Source organism: Palaemon carinicauda, chromosome 13 (genome assembly GCF_036898095.1).
Source record: "Palaemon carinicauda isolate YSFRI2023 chromosome 13, ASM3689809v2, whole genome shotgun sequence".
Taxonomy (NCBI): Eukaryota; Metazoa; Arthropoda; class Malacostraca; order Decapoda; family Palaemonidae; genus Palaemon; species Palaemon carinicauda.
In genome coordinates, this window is record NC_090737.1 from 41,001,250 (window position 1) to 41,011,196 (window position 9,947).

The window sequence follows — 9,947 nt, forward strand, 5'->3', positions numbered from 1 at the left end:
GTTAATGTTAATTGAGTTTTATCAAATGAATTTCCAGTGAACAGTGGAGTACTTCAAAGGAATGCGTTGTCACCTATGTTGTTTATCCTCCTCATGGATTTTGTGATGCGTAGAATAGTCATAGATGGTGAAGAAGGAATGGACTGGATTGGTGATAGGAATTTAGCAGACCTAGAGTATGCTGATGATGCTGTCCTTGTTAGCATAACACCACAAGATCTGCAATGCTTGCTTACCAGAATGCATGAAATATCACACGTGGTTGGGCTGAAGATAAATAGAAGAAAGACAGAGATGATGGGAACGGATTATGCAATGGAAGATGAAATATCATTGCAAGGAGAAAAGATTAATGAGGTAGAATCATTTACGTATCTAGGAACTATGATCTCCAATACAGGGTTTTTAGAATTAGAGTTTAGTGAAAAATTGAAAAAAGCAAATCAGACAATGGCTATGTTATGTAAAATTTGGAAGTCAAATCGACTGAAATTACTTATAAAAATCAGACTATATATCAGTTTAGTGTGATCGGTGTTACTGTGTGGATATGAGTCATGGTATGACAATGAAACAATCTCCAATAGATTTAGCAGATTTAAGAACAAAGCCCTCAGAAGGATATTGGGAGTAAAATGGCAGGATAGGATTAGAAATTAAACTATAAGAGAGATTACTCGAGTGACATATGTTGATGAGATCATGATGAGGGGTAAATGGAGATGGTTTGGGCATGCTCTTCGCACTCCTCAAGAGAGATTAGTTCACCAAACGTTCAGTTGGGCTCCACAAGGCACTAGAAGAGTTGGAAGACCCAGGCCTACATGGCCGAAGACTATGAAGCGCGAAGTAGGATATGATGAATGGAGTATTGAATTGAAAGCTCAAGATGGAGACAACTGGCAAAATTTAACCGAGGCCCTTTGCGTCAATAGGCGTAGGAGGAGATGATGAGGATGATATATATATATATATATATATATATATATATATATATATATATATATATATATATATATATATATATATATAAGTAAATAAAACAACAGATGAAGCTGTTTCTAGTCCACTGTCATTACCTTCGCCAGCTTCGTTGCAGTGAAGGTTATATTTTGATAGGCGTGTATTTGTTTGTGTGTTTGTGATTCGCATAAATCAAAAACTGTTTGACAGAATCTCATGAAATTTGGTGGGATGATTGGCTATGATCCAAGGACAATTTGAATAGATTTGGAAGTAATTGAATCTAAAGTCAAGGCTAAGGTCATGAAAAGTTAAAAAATCGTCTTTTGCCATATTGTGGCCAAGTTTTATATGATTTGCATGAAACTATAGCCCATTTCTTTTAGCGATGCATATTTGCACCGACTCGCAGCGGTGCCCTTTTAGCTCGGAAAAGTTTCCGGATCGCTGATTGGTTGGACAAGATAATTCTAACCAATCAGCGATCAGGAAACTTTTCCGAGCTAAAAGGGCACCGCCGCGAGTCGGTGCAAATATAGTGCTAAAATTAGCCCAATTCCGATAACAAATTTATGTTATACAACGTGATATAGGCAAAGGCATGCAGTCTACCGAGTGTCCGTTCATGTTATTCATGCCACGGGTTTGGCCAGTTTTCATCATCACACTGGCCAACTGCAGATTTGTGATAGTGGAAGACTTCAGTCTGATCGCTCACAGCAAACCAACCTTGTATAAGTTGCCCCGACTAGTACAACTTTGCTGATCGTGGCAATACACAAACCCTTTCACCACGTTTGCGCGCGCGTGTGTATGTGTATATACAGTGCATGTACACACACACACACACACACACACACACATATATATATATATATATATATATATATATATATATATGTGTGTGTGTGTGTGTGTGTGTATACTGTATATATAAATATATATATATATACTATATATATATATATATATATATATATATATATATATATATATATATATATATATATATATATATATATATATATTATATATATATATATATATATATCCAGATGGTCCTACCAGTATTATCTTATGCATCAGGCACTAGAAGCCTTAGAACATAAGCTAATTACAACTAAAACAGCTATAGAAAGAATAAGAATAGGATTAACATTAACAGACAAAAAAAAAAGTACAACATGGATACAGGAGCATACAAAAGTGGAGGATCTGATAAGAACACGTAAGAAAAAGAAATGGACTTGAGCAGGACATATAATGGGAATGACAGATAATAGATGGACATTAAGATTAACAGAATGGGTCCCTAGAGATTTTTAGATGGGCAGGGAAAAGAAGAGAAGATGATGGATTGCGAGCTAAGAAAATGTGTGAGTATATATTGGTATAGAAAGACCATAAATAGATGCAAGTGGAAGGGCATGTCTGCGATCTTTGTCCTGCAGTGGACTAGCAATGGCTGATATATATATATATATATATATATATATATATATATATATATATATATATATATATATATATATATATATATATATATATATATATATATATATATATATATATATATGTGTGTGTGTGTGTGTGTGTGCGCATGTATGTATATGAGTGCAAATATATGAAGTATACATATCACTTATTAGATAGATATACAAAGAAAGGAATTACAAACGTGCAAAACGTACACGCACAAAGACAGAACACAAACAGATTGAGAAGTACAATAGAATCAACTGCTAGAGTTGTTATGTTACAGAAAGAATCTTGCGGAAGTGTAAACACAAGCAAATAAACAACATGCATGCAACAGCTGGCGGCAAACGAGCTAGAAGCCCTTTAGATCTTCTCCTTTGTAACAAAGAGAAAACAAGTTAACATTTAACAACTCTTGAAGCTTCCTCTTGTTGAAGACATTGAATTTCTTGAGATTGTTCTCACATGGACGCGAATCAAACGGAAACGATTGTTCGTACCTGACGATCTGGTAAGAGAAGGTCATTCTAGGGAGACAATTTAGTAGGTAATGTACGACGAACTGGCAATGCTTAAAAAGATGGTATGGCTTGCATGGTGTGGTTAGATCTCTCTCTCTCTCTCTCTCTCTCTCTCTCTCTCTCTCTCTCTCTCTCTCTCTCTCTCTCTCTCTCTCTCTCCTAATTGCATTTGCAGTGTGAGACATCATTGTGGTGAGTGGAAAATTAACGGCCACTGCTAGGAATAACCTTAACATTCAACGCAATCTTGCGAGAAGAAACTCATAACAAAGAACACTAGACAGATAAGAAAAGATTAAAAGTGTTAGAATGCTGATATCATAATTCATACTGTTTGTAAAACACTCCAATACGACGTACAGAAACTTGTTTTATATTCAGAGGGCGGATGTACGTCCTAACTTGCAGCTAAGAAATTTTAAGAAAGGATATGACGAAAACACAAGGAAAGAATAAAGTGATGAAGAGATTATAGAAATGCAAATAGCTCATTGTTTTGTGAATGTGCTGTTATTGTTCTAGGATCCATTTGATAATAAAATGATAATAATAATAATAATCATCATCATCATCATCATAATAATAATAATAATAATAATAATAATAATAATAATAATAATAATAATAATACTACTACTACTACTACTACTACTACTACTACTACTAATAATAATAATAATAATAATAATAATACAAAGAGACAAAAATATAGGTTACATGTAGCAAGCACCTTTAGACCAATTACCAATAATATGGAAGCTACTAACTGTTATCATCAGCGAAAGACAGCTGTACTACATCTACCTGTAGGAAACAAACATCCTTCTCAGCCAGCAAAAAGGACGCAGAAAGATATGCAGAGGCATAAAAGACCAGTTACTGATAGACAAAATTGTAATGAAGAACACCGAGAGAAGGAAAAGGAACATGAGTATGAAATGGATAGGCCTATACTGCAAGAAAACCTTCGACAAAATACCACCCTCATCGCTTATAGCATGCTTAAAGATACATGGTGTAGATGATAATACTATCTACTTCCTCAAGAATAAATGCTAAACTGGAAAACTATACCTACATGTTCTGGAAAACGGCATGGATGACATCAAGCTGTTTAGGAAAGATGCTAAGGATATAGACATGCTAATCCAGATGCTAAAAATTGTATTAGAAGACATCAAGATAAAGTTTGGAATATAAAAGTGTGTTCTAATTAGCATAGAGAAAGGAAAAATAACAAGAACTGAAGGTATAAAGCTGCTGTGTGGAAGTGTTATCACGTAATGGATAAAGCAAGCTATAAATACCTCGGGGTAATAGAAGGAGAAGCAATATAACACTGTGAGATGATGAAAAAGATTACATGAGAATACGTGGAAAGAATAAAAGCTATAATGAAGTCAAAGCTTAACTTTGGAAACACAGTAAAGGCAATATACAGTACATCTGAGCAGTGCCAGTAAGTAGGTGCAGTGTTGGAATAATGCAGTGGAAGTCAGAGCTACGCAACATGGATATAAAAAACTAGAAAGGTAATGAACATGTTTCAAGCACTGCACCCAAGAGCAAACATTCACAGACTTTATGTGCCACATAGCAAAAAATGAAAAACACTCATCAGCACGGAAACTTGTGCCATCGTCGAAAGTAGAGTGTTGAGACAGTATCTAAAGGCCAGTGTAAAAGCATGACTAAAGAGTTCATGGGAAGAAAACTTTAAAACGGAGGATTAAGAGTTAAGACCCATAAGTATATAAGGAGAGAACGGAAAAAAGAGACTAGAAAAATGGTGAAGAAAAGCAATGCACAGACATGAGACAAACTGAAGAATTCTCCTATAACGAAATATGGCAGTGGCTACGGAGGGAAGAACTTAACAAGAAAACTGAAGGAGTGATGACGGCAGCACAAGATCAGGCCTTTAAAACAAGATATATTCAAAGAGCAATAGTTCACATGATGCAGTGGCTAAAGTACTCCTGGAGTCTCTGTGGAAAATACTAAATACAGCAACAAATGTTACGAACATCAATCGTAAGCTGTGGTAGAAAATATAAGCACTGAAAGGGCGAGACAAGCACACCGACCATACGTCACCACTAGCGGATCCAGGGTTGGTCGCAGGGGTGACGACCACCACCCCTTATTTACAAAAAAAAAAGGTTTTACTGTCAAACTGGGGGTTTTCAAGAAAAAAAGTTTGACTGTTGAACTTGGGATTTACAAGAAAAACGTTTGACTGTTAAACTTGGGGTTTTCAAGAATAAAGTGTGACTGTTGAACTTGGGGTTATCAAGAAAAAGGTTTGACTATTAAACATGGGGTTTTCAAGAAAAAAGTTTGACTGTTAAACATGGGGTTTTCAAGAAAAAAGTTTGACTGTTAAACTTGGAATTTTCAATAAAAAAATTGACTTATAAACTTGGAGTTTTCATAAAAAAAGGTTTGACTTAAACTTGGGGTTTTCATGAAAACAAGTTTGACTGTTAAACATAGGGTTTACAAGAAAAAAAAATACTGTTCAACTTGGGTTATCAAGAAAAAAAGTTTGACTGTTAAACTTGGGATTTTCAAGAAAAAAATGTGACTGTTAAACTTGGGTTTTTCATAAAAAAAATTTTGACTTATACTTGGGGGTTTCAAGAAAAAAGTTTGACTGTTAAACTTGGGTTTTTCATAAAAAAAATTTTGACTTATACTTGGGGGTTTCAAGAAAAAAGTTTGACTGTTAAACTTGGGGTTTCCAAAGAAAAAGTTTGCCGGTTAACTTTAGGGTTTTCATAAAATAAAGTTTGACTGTTAAAATTGGGGTTTCCCAAAAGGGAGTTTGACTATTAAACTTTGGGTTTTAAAAAAAAAAAAAATTATTGTTAAACTTGGGATTTAAAAAAAATTACTTAAACTAGGTATATTGGTAGAAAATATTTATTTTGTCAGTTATCTTTATTTTCAGGTTTCATCCTTTAATTAAGTTTTTTCTTTTTTTTTACATTTTGTTTTCTTACGACGGTGTTCTTGCTCAGAAGTAAAACCCTTCAGTATTTATGATTCAACATTTGAAAGTAAATCTATGATAGTCCCGAGCATTAGTGTCAAACCCATTTTAATCACAAATATGTAAAGTAGGATCAATATGAAGTCTTATCGCCGTTATTGTACAAATGGTCTAAGTTTACCTTCTTATTGTATTCACTTATAAATAGCCGTAAAAAAAAATCCCCATATGTGTTTACTGTCGACCCATAGTTAATTTGAAATCAGAGAGTTATGATTAGTGGTGATAAGAATTATAACTTCATACATCTTTTGAAAATTATTTCCTTCAAATCTACAATTGTAGCTTGGAAATATATTTCATTGAAAGGAGAAAACTTTCTTATAAGTATTTTTCTCGTATTCTCTGATTTGAAGAGATCTTCACTAGATGACTGCTAAAGGGAGACTCGCTACTAAACAAGAACAATTACTATACTGTTGAAACCATTCGACATTGCCATCATTATAATAATCACAAAATAATTTATAGGTATTCTATATCTGTATCAAGAAGAATTACATATCAGTTGCCAAAATATACTTTTTTTTTTAAAGTCAAAGTAATGTGGTAGTTCGTGGAATACCTTTTTCTAGGTATAAGCTATAGTCATATCCTGACACATTAATGTTAATTGCATTAGTTTTCTATGAAGAGATGTCAATTACTTTATGAAACTGTTACACTTGACTTTAGTTACGGTGAACGTCAGTGCAGATTACATAAGATTTAACTAAAAAATAAAATCAACCTAGACAAAGAGAGAGAGAGAGAGAGAGAGAGAGAGAGAGAGAGAGAGAGAGAGAGAGAGAGAGAGAGAGAGAGAGAGAGAGAGAGATTCTAGAAATACAATGGCAAACTATCAGTAATTCAAAAAGATTTCGATAAAGATTTCGGCTGCAGATCTGGACTATCTTCGTTTGTATTATTACCATAGATGTAGATTATTGTTTAGATTTAGGAACTTGTTTTCAGTCTGTTCTTAATATATATATATATATATATATATATATATATATATATATATATATATATATATATATATATATAATCATCATCAATTGCTAGTCCACTGTAGGACAAAGTCCTCAGTCATACCCTTCCACTCCTGTCTGTTTATGGTCTTTGTATGGCAGACTATACCAGCAAACTTTCATAGCTCGTCAGTTCATCGTCTTCTTTTCCTTCCCCTACTTCTTTTGCAATATCTAGTGACCACGTCTGCTATTCTTAATGTCCAGCTATTATCTGACATTCTCATATGCCTGCCCATGTCTATTTTCTTTTCTTACAAAATTTTAGAATATTTTCTACATTAGTTTGCTCTGGTATCCTTGTTACTTTTTATCTGTCTCTGTTTTAATTCCATCATTATTCTCTCCATAGATCTTTGAGTTGTAACTAGCGTATGTTATAAGTCTTTTGTAAGGTTCCAAGTTTCTGAGGCATAAGTTATTACTGCCAGGACCATCAGATTAAATATTCTTTTTTTTTTTTTTTTTTTTTTTTTAGAGAAAGTGACCTTTTACTTTTCCTAATCTTATTTTGTTTACCAAAACCTCTCCATCCTATGCCTATCCTTCTATTAACTTGCTCTCATGTCCTTGGGAAACATAAGTACATAATATTCATCTACTATCTCTAGAGGTTCGTCCATAACGCTTAATTGTTGCCTCTGCAGTTTTATTGAACATTATCTTAGTATTATTTATATTTATTTTCAGTTCTACAGTATATTTCTTCATTCTCTATCCAAATCTTCTATCTTTTCCAATTCCTCCCATCATTCAATAAATAGAACTGTCATTTGCAAATCTCAAGGTGCTAAAATATTTCAAATTAATGTTAATTCCTACATTTTCTTAATATAAATTCTTAAAAACTTCTAAGCACACTGTGAATAATTTAAGTGAGATGTGGTTTCCCTGTCTAACTCCTTTCTCAATCGGAATTTATACTATATGTAGATTTCGGGTGGTTGTACTTCCCGTATAGATATCTTCAAGTGTTCTAACGAAAGATTCCCCTTTTATTATCATTATTTTCACTACAAACTAAGCTATAACCCTAGTTGGAAAAGCAAGATGCTATAAGCCAAAGGGGCACAAACAGGGAAAAGTAGCCCAGTGAGGAAAGGATACAAGGAAATAGATAAACTACAAGATAAATAATAAAGGAATATTTTAAGAAGGGCTTTCATTAATGCTGACGTTTTTGACAGAATCAAAAGCTTTCTCAGTCTAAAAGTGCCATACACAGTGGTTTGACATGCTCTGTTGATTTTTTCCATCAGCTGGTTAATTACATGGATATAGTCATTTGCTGAATACTCACTTCTAAAGCCTGTCTGCTCTCTTGGTGGATTAAGTCTAGCTGTCTCTATTTGGCCTAACATGACCTTTGTAAATATTCTTTATATTACTGGGAGTAAACTTATTGGTAGGACATTTGGTTTTTCATTGGTCTTTTATGTCTTCCATCTTTTTATGAATTAGCATAATTATAAATTTTCCAAGCTGTAGGACATTTGGTGTAATGTTCATTGAGTTTTACTACTATGAAATCTCCATATATATATATATATATATATATATATACATATACATATATATTTATATATATATATATATATATATATATATATATATATATATATATATATATATATATATATATATATATATATATATATATATATATATATATATATATATATATATATATATATATATATAAACAATGTCCAATATGCTACTATAATACAGTCGATAGAGACAAATTATTTTGGATTTAATACTGCAGTAAATTTCAGCTGACCCCTCTCTACCCACTGGTATATGTATGTATCAGGGCTCACTTAGATCTAAGTGGTCTTGATATGCATCTACGTCTGAATCTCTCTCTCTTCTGCCCTAGTGCAAGAGCCGTGTCTTGCTATAGGCAAGGCGATCTTAAACGAACGAACGAGCGTCAGATGTAAATCTCTGTATCATTCGTTTTTTTATGTTTATTCATGCTCCGTTGGTGTGCATACTCCTGTTGGTAAATTAAGTGCTTTTGTTTACTTTTTAAGGAGATAAAACCACGTCAAGTGACAATAAAATTTTCGAGGAGTAAGATCATTTCATAGAAAACTCTGATATGGCTGTTTTATCGATTAGATTTTGTTCTGTTCAGCATCTGGGAAGAAATCCCTAACTTGAAATCGAACTATAATTAGGATTATAAAGTAGTTTGAATGCTACGATTTTTGGTTAATATCATTTGTAAGATTGAAATATGACATGATTAACAAATCTACATGGCATGAAAACTCCATAATTCTATAATTGTTCAATAAGTTTACAGGTTCTGAATGTAACATATATTGCAAACAAAGCTGTTTTAATTTGCGTGGTAACTTGTATCTATAAAAAATAGTACAGTGGATAGAATAAAATCGGAGAAAAAGGAAAATCTTCAAAGAAATAAAAACGAAGCTTTTCTTTGGAGAAATGTTTAATAGGAAGAATCAAATAAAATCACGATATAAAGCTTGAAATTTACGAAAACCTTTAAAATTTGATAGAAGTAAATCAATAATCAACATCTTCCGTTCAATAGTTGCTACAAGAGGAATGTGGTAAGAGATATGTGGAAGATTGAAATCAACCTCTCTCTCTCTCTCTCTCTCTCTCTCTCTCTCTCTCTCTCTCTCTCTCTCTCTCTCTCTCTCTCTCTCTCGCTCCCAAGTTGTAAAAAATCCGTATATCATAGATAGTAGGTTAGTCAGGGCACCAGTCACCCGTTGAGATACTACCGCTAGAGAGTTATGTGGTCCTTTGATTGGCCATACAGTACTGTATTGGATCCTTTTCTCTGGTTACGGTTCACTTTCCCTTTGCCTACACATACACCGAATAGTCTGGCATATTCTTTACAGATTCTCTTATATCTTCACCTACACCTGA

General features: G+C 33.3%; 1 protein-coding gene across 1 annotated transcript in view; it reads right to left on the bottom strand.

Moving 5' to 3' along the window:
* Positions 1 to 9,947, bottom strand: part of LOC137652295 (uncharacterized) — a 133,190-nt gene that overhangs the window by 122,154 nt on the left and 1,089 nt on the right. The gene's annotated exons all lie outside the window — the stretch shown is intronic.